Source organism: Babylonia areolata, chromosome 2 (assembly GCF_041734735.1).
Source record: "Babylonia areolata isolate BAREFJ2019XMU chromosome 2, ASM4173473v1, whole genome shotgun sequence".
Taxonomy (NCBI): domain Eukaryota; kingdom Metazoa; phylum Mollusca; class Gastropoda; order Neogastropoda; family Buccinidae; genus Babylonia; species Babylonia areolata.
The window spans coordinates 12,801,969-12,813,522 of record NC_134877.1 but is presented as its reverse complement, the minus strand read 5'-3'; the positions used below and the strand labels follow the sequence as shown (position 1 = coordinate 12,813,522).

The window sequence follows — 11,554 nt, the reverse complement described above, 5'->3', positions numbered from 1 at the left end:
TTAAAATATGATATAATAGATTTATTGTTTGACCTAAAATACAAATAACACGAGTGATCAACTGTTCTACAGATAAAAGAGAACACCACAATGAAAAATACGAAAACTCAAGCAAGAGCCATTTACTTAGTCATATATAATGTTGACAAACGCATAACAGCAACTTCCCATGTGGTCTAGTGGTTAGGATTCCTGGCTTTCACCCAGGCGGCCCGGGTTCGATTCCCGGCATGGGAACTTTTTTTTTTTCTCTCTCCACTGTATTATTGAAGTAACGCGATCGATAAAGCACAAATATGCAACTCCTACAATCCACTATGTCTGTAATGATTAAGCATTTCGTGAGCACGTGTGCTCACGGCCGTTAATTCCTTTATTTGATGCCACACAAGAGCCGGACTGAACATAACCACAAACACGGTCACCAGCGACCCAAATTATTCGACGTGACGTCCATGGCCACACAGTCTGACAAGCATAATTATGGATGTCATTGTAAAGCTCCTTGAGCGTTGAAAGGCGCCATACACATTATTTCTGTCAGTGTTGTTGTTGTTCAAGTGTTGGTATTATTATTATTATTACTATTGATATTATTATTATTATTGACATAAAAATGATACAGACCAGTTGGGTGAGCGAAGCGTATATAACTGACATAGCGGGGGGTATAATTCCAACCAGGAGGGGTATGACAGCCAAGGCGCTAGTTCAAGCCCTGTGGGTTATAGGTCAGTATACCCCGGTGAGTTTTAACGGCCAGCCACTCAGGCCGGGTCGAGTTCGGCCTGTTTCACCGGTTATTGAAGTCGCGAATCCAGCTTCAGTGTACGGTCGGCCGTGTGTGTGTGTGTGTGTGTGTGTGTGTGTGTGTGTGTGTGTGTGTGTCCTGAGTGTGTGTGTGTCTGGGTGTGTGTGTCCGACAGTGTTTTTTGTTTTTTTGTTTGTTTAATGTCTCGTCACACATATCGGTGATTGAAGAAAGTCCGACAGTGTGTGTGTGTGTGTGTGTGTGTGTGTGTGTGTGTGTGTGTGTGTGTGTGTGTGTGTGTGTGTGTGTGTGTGTGTGTGTGTGTGTGTGTGTGTGCACGGTACGCGTACAACTCGGGGTGGGCCTGGAGGCGATCTTCGGTTCCCGCCACCCATGCAGCGGCACGTCAACACTGCTGGGTTGACCAGGATCGCCGCCCTAGTTCGCAGTTAACCACTTGGGAATGTCTCAAATAAGTGCCCCGTTTGTGAACTGCATGGGCAAAGTTGAAACAGTGGGTCGTAGCCAGCTGACAACTGACTTACAGATCTCGTGGCTCTGCGGGACCGACGGCAGTGGGCTGAATGTCCGGATGGACAATGAACAAGAACTGGCTGCCCTTGAAGGCTCATGAGGGATGACTCATGCCGGCACATACTAGCATCTTGACAACCGCAACTAAACAATATCACTTGAAGCCATGCTACCGGCCGTGACCTCACTGAGTCGCAATCACGGACTGAAGCGAGATTACATCCCTAGACCAACACAGAAGTGGGGTATAGCCCTGTTCTTTGGCAATGCTCCATGATTTTATACCCGCTAATAGGCCGCCGGCTGGGTCATCATGGCCAGTTCACGCGGACTGCCCCGGCAAGGGCACCACGATGATTACCGTTCAGTTGACGATCAGTTCGAGATCTACTGCTTTAACCTTGAAACACCTAGGTTTAACTGATGTTATCTCCATGCACTGAACGCCAGTGATACTGATGGGAAGATGCCACGATCAAGATCATGGTCGTTGTCGACAGGAGTAGCTGGGGATCGACCGATCGAGTCAGTGATCACTCCAACTTGAACACGCCAGCACACCGGCGTCCGATAGTGTTTAACCGCATTATCCTTCTTTTCCTTTGCACGTTTTGCCATCTGCTGATCAGTCAAACACGGTGTTTCTTTCGTAACAAATTATACCTTCTCGTGCACTTTCAAGTTCAATTCTTGCATGGGTTTAACATTGACTATGTCCGACTGACTGCGGAACTCTGTCTCTAAAACAGTGGGCATGTACAGTCCATGTGGACCACTGCAACTGATTGGCTGTGTAGGAGATTTCTGTCGCATTTATTTGACCCAGGAACCACAAACACACACACGCACACGCACACACACACACACACACGACTGAACACGAACTTGAACACGACGGTATACACGGCACACACACACACACACACACACACACACACACACACACACACACGCACACACACACGCACACACACACACACACACACACACACACACACACACACACACACCACTGACATACAATAACTGACCAGCCATGACCTTCTCACAATGGCCTTCAGTTCACCAACGCTGCTTAAGTGCACACACAGTGGCCACGCACTGACACAACTGACATAATGGCTGGCACGCACACGGTAACGAAAGAAAACAACCCTCAACTATAAGATTACCAAACTCTATGTGAAGTGTTTGTTACAACTGATGGCAGGATTGTTAAAATGATCCAGATAATTATACTTTATTTTGGAGTGAGATCACGTATGTTACATTCACGGTGATCATAATTTCGTCAGGGGCATAGCCCTTGCTACTGGTACCATGTAACCCAGTACTACCTGCCGCATGTGATGTCTCCCAACGACGGACCAGGCGGAGGAGGAAACCTTTCCCAACGGCTGAGAAGGCGGAAGAGGATGGGCAGGGGGAGCTCTTATCCTTGGCTGAAAGTCCTAGGAGACGGAGCTCCGAAGAAAAAAAACCTGCACCTGCCGAGGCCGTCCTACACGTGGCAGTGTCTGCACCTGTGGGACTGTGAGCGTCGATACGTGAGAGAGTGGGGAAGGGACTGCACAACTCCCCCTCACTAAAAAAAAAAAAAAGTCACCTGTGCTGGTCAGGCAACCAGGCTGATGTCGGAACGACGAGCTAGCCTTTCAATACCCAGCTTTCCCAAGCCCTGCGGCGATGGAGAAGTGGTAACGGGGACAGGCAGAGGATGCTGCTGACAGTTCCTAGTCACGCAGGCGGCTGTGGGGTGATAGTCGTCCGCCGTAGACTGGGGAAGATGCGGCGCCCGTATCCTCCCACAGTGTCAGAGCAGCCCTTTTTAGGGACAGCACTGCTCTCCCCACATGGGGAAGGGGAGATAAAAGGATCCCTAAACAAAGCCTGCCTCGCCTAGTACCTAGTAGGAAACCGCACCTGCTTGGACATCCAACACTAGCGGTCGAAAACAACAGAAGAAAAGAACCAGGAGTCATGCCCTGACTCTGGGTGCCTGCAATGTTCGCACCCTTTTAGACAGAGACGACAGACCAGAAATGCGCACAGCGCTCATTGCTAGAATGCTTGATCACTGCCAGGTGGACATAGCAGCCCTGAGCTAAACCAGGTTTGCCGGTGAAACCCAGCTGGAGGAAGTTGGAGGGGGCTACACCTTCTACTGCATTGGGAAGCCAGATGGCACCCCAAGAACCTCAGGCGTGGGCTTTGCCATACGAACCAAACTTGCACGACAGCTTCACAGCCTTCCATCGTGGGATAAACGATAGGCTGATGACCCTGCGTCTGAAGCTGTCCAAGGATCGCTTCGCCACAGTCATCAGCTGCTATGCCCCGACAATGACCAACCCTGATGACATCAAAGAAGCTTTCTATGAGGAGCTCAGCCGCACCATTTCAGCGGTAGACAGAAAGGACAGGCTGATCATCCTTGGGGATTTCAATGCCCGCGTCGGCGTGGACTTCTCCTCGTGGCCAAAAGTCCTAGGACAGCATGGCAATGGCAAGCGCAATTCCAACGAACTGCCTTTGCTCTCGCTCTGCACGCAGCATGGACTGACCATCACCAACACCCTCTATCAACAAGCGGACAAGTACAAGAATGGATGCATCCCCGCTCCAAGCAATGGCACATGCTGGACTATATGATTGTCCGGCAGAGGGACAGAGGTGATGTTTCCATTACACACTGCATGAGAGGAGCAGTCTGTTGGTCGGACCATCGCCTGATACGCAGCAAGATGAACATCAGACTTGCACGCAAGCTCCAACCAGCCATGCAGAAACCCCCTAGGAAGCTGAACATACACCGCCTCCCTATCACCAAGGACGTGCTGCAGCAGCAAATCCAAGCAGCTCTCCAGGAAGTTCCTGCATCGACTAATGTAGAAGAGGTATGGAGCAACTTTAGAGATGCTGTCTACACAGCAGCAGCTGACACACTCGGCTTTGTACAGAAGAGCCACAAAGACTGGTTTGACGAGAATGACTCTGGAATCTCCAAGTTCCTGAACACACTGCATATACGGCATCAGGACCACATTTCCGATAAAGACTGTCAGAGGAAGGAGAACTAGTTCTTGCAAACCAAGCAACTTGTACAGAAGAGGCTGCGTAAGATGAAGAACACCTGGTGGGAGAGAAAGTCCAAAGAGCTTCAACCCGCTGCTGATGCTCACGACATGAAGACCTTCCATGATGGTCTCCGAGCTGTATATGGGCCGAGAGTCACAGGATCAACCCCTGTCCGAGCCTTGGACCAGACCACCCTCCTGACAGACAAGAAAGACATCCTTGCCCGCTGGGCAGAGTTCAACACTCTCCTCAACAGGGACTCGTCCGTATCTGACGAGGTAATTGCAGCCATCCCACAGCTACCAGTCAATGACTCGCTAGCTGCCCCTCCCACCAAGGCCGAGACCCAGAAGGCCCTGAAGCTGACATCGTCAGGAAAAGCACCGGGAGCGGATGGAATCCAGGCTGACATCTACAAGTATGGAGGCGAGGTGCTGACAGACAAGCTGACCTCCCTGTTCCAGTCTATCTGGGAGAGAGGGGAGGTCCCCCAGGATTTCAAGGATGCTTCAATTGTCCACATTTACAATCGGAAGGGAGACAAAACATCCTGCGATAACCACCGTGGAATTTCTCTCCTCTGCATCGCCGGCAAGATCTTCGCCCGCATCATACTGAACAGACTGGTCGACCATGTCTCCAACACAGTCATCCCTGAAGCACAGTGCGGCTTCCGCTCAGGCAGGGGAACATGTGACATGGTGTTTGCTGTACGCCAGATGCAAGAGAAGTGCCGTGAGCAAAACAAGGAGCTCCACGTGGTCTTTGTAGACCTGACTAAGGCCTTCGACACGGTGAACCGCCGTGGTCTGTGGAAGATCCTCCTAAAGTTCGGCTGCCCAGACAGCCTAATCCAGCTGATTGCGTCATTCCACGATGGCATGCAGGCGAGAGTACAGGAAAATAATGACATGTCGGATCCGTTCCCTGTGGCAAATGGAGTGAAATAGGGCTGCGTCCTGGCACCCACACTGTTCTCCATTCTCCTCTCTGCCATGCTGATTGACGCCTTCCAAGACTGTGACCGGGGCATCTACATTCAGTTTCGCACAGATGGCAAACTTTTCAACTTGCAGCGACTCCACGTCAGGTCCATGGTGTTTGAGGCACTGTTGAGAAAGTTCCTCTTCGCTGATGACTGCGCTCTTGCTGCACACACCCACGAGGACATGCAGTTCATTATGGATAGGTTCTCAACCTCCTGCGGGCGCTTTGGACTGACCATCAGCCTCAGCAAGACCGAGTCCATGTATCAACCAGCTAGTTCACAGAACGCCAGTGCCTGCCCCCCACCTGCAATCAAGATCGATGACACAGAGATCAAGTCAGTCGACAGGTTTTGCTACCTGGGCAGCACCGACCCTATGCAGCAACGGAGCCCTTGATGCAGAAGTGACGCTGCGCATCGCCAAGGCCAGCTCCGCCTTTGGCAGACTCAACAACAGGCTGTGGAACAACAAAGGCATCAGGCTCAGCACCAAAACCAAAACCTGCAGAGCTGTTGTGCTGACCACCTTGTACTGCTGTGAAACATGGACGACGTATCGCCGTCACATTCAACAACTTAAGCAGTTTCACCAGAGATGCCTACGAAAGATCCTCGGCATAAAGTGGCAAGACAGGATCTCCAACCTCCAGGTCCTAGAGAGGAGCGGCCTACCCAGCATCGAAAGCCTGCTGATCCAGTGCCAGATACGTTGGACAGGACACGTTGTCCGCATGACAGACAGCAGGATCCCGAAGATGCTCTTGTATGGCCAGCTGAAGGAAGGCCACCGCGAACATGGAAGACCCTGCAAGCGCTTCAAGGACACCTTGAAGACAAACCTCAAAGCCTGCGACAAAGACATCGCTTCCTGGGAAACTGATGCACCTGACCGCTCTCACTGGAGGATGCTGTGCTCTAGTGGCATAAAGACGTTTGAAAACAAGAGAACGTTGGCCATTAAGGAGAGCGTGAGCGAAGGAAGCAGGGCTCAACTTCTGGAGACGTTTTCCCTTGCAACACCTGTGGGAAGTGCTGCGCATCCAGAATCGGCCTCTTCTCCCATATGAGGACACACACTGACAGATAAGCCTGCCTGCCTACTCATCCGTCGGTCCGACGGGAGACTCCAACAGATAATAATTTCGACAAAATAGCTTGTTTGGAGTGCCGCTTATCGATAGGTTGGTTTGGTACGATTAAATTCATGAAGCTCAGTGGAAAATCACTTAGCCCTTATATGAAGACCCAGAAAGTTTGAACTCAGACGTGAACTCTGATAGAAATATAATTGTTATGATCGTATAACAATGTTGGTCAACAATAAAGGGCTGCTCCGTTCAACGTCAAAAACTCGTCAGCCGTTTATACTTGTTCGCTCTCCTGAGAAGGATTAATAGTTTACTGATCTTGTGATATTCTCCATAGGTCAATGCAGATATATTGTATGACTTGAAATCTCATGGGTTAGAGAGGATCGACCAGATCTCTTCCCTCAGACCAAAGGGGTCCTTGCATTCCGGAGGATGAATTCGCCATTGATCAGCAACATTTTTTTTTCATCTGTCTTTGACAAATATATATCTTAAAGGCTAAAAGCCAATGAACTAGCGAGATCGCTATCACGAATATAGTCAGTTTACTGTTTCAACTCGAAAAAGTAGTCTTTATATACATGATAATTACTATGGTTCAGAAAGTATGGGAAGAACAATGAAGTTATCAATACCAGACATTATAAATCACTATTTTGGTGACAAGCTGCAATACCTTGAGCTCCCACCACAAGAGCCGACTTGGAAATGAATAAGAGACAATTTAATACAGCTAACATTCAACCGAAGCCAGCTCTTCAAACACACTTCTCCAACATTAGCTCCGCATTGTTCGCTGGTAATACAGCCCAGCAAAGTAAGAACGTTTTCATTCGGCAACAGAATTGCTCCAAATTTACACGTAACACTGACAAACTGCGAACAACTACAACAACAGTGCACAATCTACTACTGAAACAAATATTTTTCTTTGTATAATGTATGATGAAGAATCATACAATGTGCGAACTATGATATACAGTGACAAAGAAATTGTGTTGAACAATGGGAAGAATAAAAACATATAAATGGCCTAATCACACACACACACACACACACACACACACACACACACACACGTGACAGAAAATTCACACAGAAAAAGGAATGTAGAAAGACAAACAGTTATGTTATGGAACAGTCAATATTTTCTCAGCTGAACTGGGCTGGAGGTAGATGAATTCTGAAAACAACTCAGGAAATGAGGAGCATACTCAGTCACTCGTGACGCAGAACGCGTTCGGGAACTTGACCAGGAAGACAGGTATCCGGCGGGATAGTTCGGAGAATATATCGCACGGTGTGGTGTACGGAATGGATAATTACAGTGAACTTCAGCCGCTGCAAGAAGCTACTGAGACTGGAGAAAGAAACAGTGGAACAAAGCCAGAATTGGTCATGTCAAGGCAAACAGAGGAACGATTCATCGGTGGCGCAGTTGACCAGATGAGTAAGTTATCAGTAACCTTTTTTCCAGTACGCAGCCGGTAAAGAAATAAAACAAGATAAAATGAAATAAAACAAATAAAATAGAATAAGATGAAACAAAATAAAAATTAAAAAGGCGGGGGGAAAAGAAGGGTCAGTCAAAGTCAGTACAGTACGGACCGGAAAAATTCCTTATGACCCCCTTTGTTCACTAAACTGTTCATATCAAAACTGTGAATGTTAATGGGGGGAAATTCCAGCCTTCCGTATTCTCTTACATTTAATGACAATTCTCGATGATTACTATAACATGATGAAATCATCAGAGCCATCTGACATTCAACAATGACGGGAAGACCGAATTAAGCTGGTTCGAAAAAGGGTGAGGGGACTGAAGGGACATAACTGAGACTTTCGATCCCTTCTTCATCCCCCTTCCCCCACCCGGCCCCCCCCACCCGTCGGAAAACAATCCTTTTGATGATGGTTCAGCCATGGACGGTTCACAATGGTGATTTTGTGTTTCTTTTATCCGTCGTAATCGAAAATAGAAAAAAAAATTATGATGCTTCTGCATACAGGCAGATAAGCGCCGCCACATATCCATACACATTTGATACGATCAACATGGACACTGAAGTCAGTGATTGGAAAAGAAAGCGAAAACGAAAGAAAATTCGTGAGCCATAACCGACCATGCAGGCGCTGTTGAAATTTGGATCGATTGATTGTGTTTAACGACCTTACTGATTAACTGGTTTTTATGTCAAAGTTGTTGTTGATATGGGGAGTCTGTTAGCTGATTGGTTTTTAGGTCAAGACAGTTGTTACTGCGGGGGCCGAGTCTGTTGGGAAGCAGGCTGTTCTCTCGTACGGTCGGTGACAGCTTAGATATTGCACATGTTATCCCCAGGAGTTCAACAATCTATCTGACCAGTGCGTGCCTCCCCGCGCACCACTCAACCCCATTTCACTTCCTCGAAAAAAATAAACAACTAAACAACTACTAGCTGATTATTGTATCGGTGTGTGTGCAGGGGGCAATATCCACAATTTTCACCTTCAAGACGAAATGAATATATACAGTGTTCATAATAAGACGTACGTGGACGTTCACTCCATCAGCCACAGAGTGGCGGGAAGGGAAAGAAATGTGTGTGTGTGTGTGTGTGTGTGTGTGTGTGTGTGTGTGTGTGTTCTGTCAGCATACATTGCCTATATCTATAGAAAATTACTTAATGATTTTTTGACAAGGTGTTTTTCGTTGTTGTAAACTTGCAACTGGTTTGTAGAAGGATGCTTGCCAGTAGATCGCCAATTTACAATTCAAGTTGATGTTGAACATGACAATATTAGCCATACACTGTGTATATGATGAACATGATCAGATTTACAAAGAAATTTTGGAATGGCGATTTCAGATTCTGCTGATGCATTGAATGAAACAGTCCAAGTTCGCACTGAATGGAAACATAAATCAATATGGAATTCAGAAGCTGATTGGTAAGTATCAGTATCGGTATCAGTAGCTCAAGGAGGCGTCACTGCGTTCGGTCAAATCCATATTCGCTACACCACATCTGCCAAGCAGATGCCTGACCAGCAGCGTAACCCAACGCGCTTAGTCAGGCCTTGAGAAATAAAAATAAAAATAAAATAAATAAATTGGTAAGTAAACAACTACTAGCTGATTATTGTAGCTAGTAGTAGCTATCAGCTAGTAGTTGTTAAATAGATTGGTAAGTGATATTCAGGTGACTTATGTAATGATCAGTGAAGTCTTTCAATAGTATGTATGCTGAATGTAAATTATTTATTTATATCTTTTTTTTTAACACATCGAAAGAAACCAATAGCCAAATAGTAGAAGGAATGCAAGGCACAAAAACCAGTCTGTCAATGTGTCAGACTTGAAAAGTCTATGGTTTGAATTTGGTTCAGAAAGGGCAGAGGTTATTCAAAACAAAACAAAACAAAACAACCCCCTCCCCCACACTCCCCACACCCCCCTCCCCCTAAAAAAAAGTCAAACAACTGTCACCCATACTGGTGTGTGTGATGTGTGCTAAGTAAATGCCTGAATCCCCTATTTAAGTGTATTGCATACAGATAAAAATAGGAATGTTAAAAAATTGTGATCCATATATGTATTTGGTGTGTTACGGGGGAAAAAAACCCCAAACAGTATACCACACAACAGACATACTCGTACTATTGCTGCCCAAGTCATTGCTGTAGTTAAAGTGTAATTGTATACTTTGTGTTCAATTTTTCGTTTTTTTTTTTTGCAGTTAACAATTCTTTAATATTTCCCTAATTGTTTTAGATTGTCTTCTGCTTTAAAGGTAACTGCTACACATCATTTTTTTAAAATTTACTGTGACAGGTCATTACTGTATTGCAAGCAGTTAATACATTTGTCATGAAGGTGATTGTACAACTGTAGTAATCAAAAACAAGAAAGAGACATTGCATGACATTTGATACAGAGTACTTGAAATTGGCATATAGGGAAGGGAAGAATGTTATCTCAGAGGTGTACATTTGCGCATGTATGCTTTCACATCTTATGAAGATGAGCTGGTCCCTGGTTTATATGAGAGTATTTACATTGTTTGTCTCAGTGCTGAGAGGGACCAGAGCCCTGCTCCTGAGGGGGCTGCTACCAGATTGCATTCTTTTTTTCTGTTTAAACAACAGATCTTTCACTTACGTCAGTGTGGTTTCATAATGCACAGACATTAACATGGATCAGTGTATGAGGTGTGCTGTACTGGGCCAGATTGCACCAAATGTAAACTTGAGTTGTATTGCAGTAAACTGACTCTTTTCACCACCACGTTTATTATCATTCATAGGTTTGCTTTTGATAGCCTTGCATTGATCAAAAGTTCCTGAATTTTATTTTCAGTTCAGGTTTCAATAACTGTTTTAAAAACATGTCACTTGTTTTGTTTTCATTTTACTTCGTGAAAAAATATTCAAAAGTATCATAAGAAATTGTGACATCTGTCAAACTTGCATCAGCAGAGAGTTTACAGACAAAACAAAATGGACAGGTAAATTCATGGCATGTCTTTTTCAGACCTAACAAAGAAGAAAATGTAAAACTATTTCTCAGAAATGTTGCTATCAAACAATCAGCGTGGATTAGGGTGCTAACAAGTGATATAAATTATGGACAGAATTCACAACAAAAGCATGACTTTTCTAAATAAAAAAGTGGTGTGAACTGTGGACTTCAGAGGGAGAGGAATGTAATAAAACAGATTGTGGTTGTAAAGAAAGATTATGAACTCTGATTTACATCTTCCGTGATAAACTGCACCATGTTTATGTTGATGAACGCACAAAACTGTGAATGAAGGTTTTCACAACATCCGCATGCAACCATATTTTTGTACACTACACACATTGTCCACTCCGCGAACACAACAGCCCCCTCATGTACACATTGGTGCTGTCTTAAAAACCCATTCCAGTGACAACAAACAAGACTTGAGTCAACCAGAACATTACACCTCATGCTTTTATGTTCTTCAGATCAGTCTGTTAACTGCTTTGGCTTTTGTCATTTATTTTACCTCAGATTTGTGTTCACTCAAAACAAAGAGGAAGATTCTTTCTGTTTCAGGCAAGCCGATGAAAAAGAGCTGATTGGCAAACTTATTGAGTTAATCTATT

General features: G+C 45.6%; 1 non-coding gene across 1 annotated transcript; it reads left to right on the top strand.

Moving 5' to 3' along the window:
- The first annotated feature begins 165 nt into the window (after positions 1 to 165).
- Positions 166 to 237, top strand: Trnae-uuc (transfer RNA glutamic acid (anticodon UUC)). The gene has a single exon. It is a non-coding gene; the product is annotated as a tRNA-Glu (tRNA).
- The last annotated feature ends 11,317 nt before the right edge of the window (positions 238 to 11,554 follow it).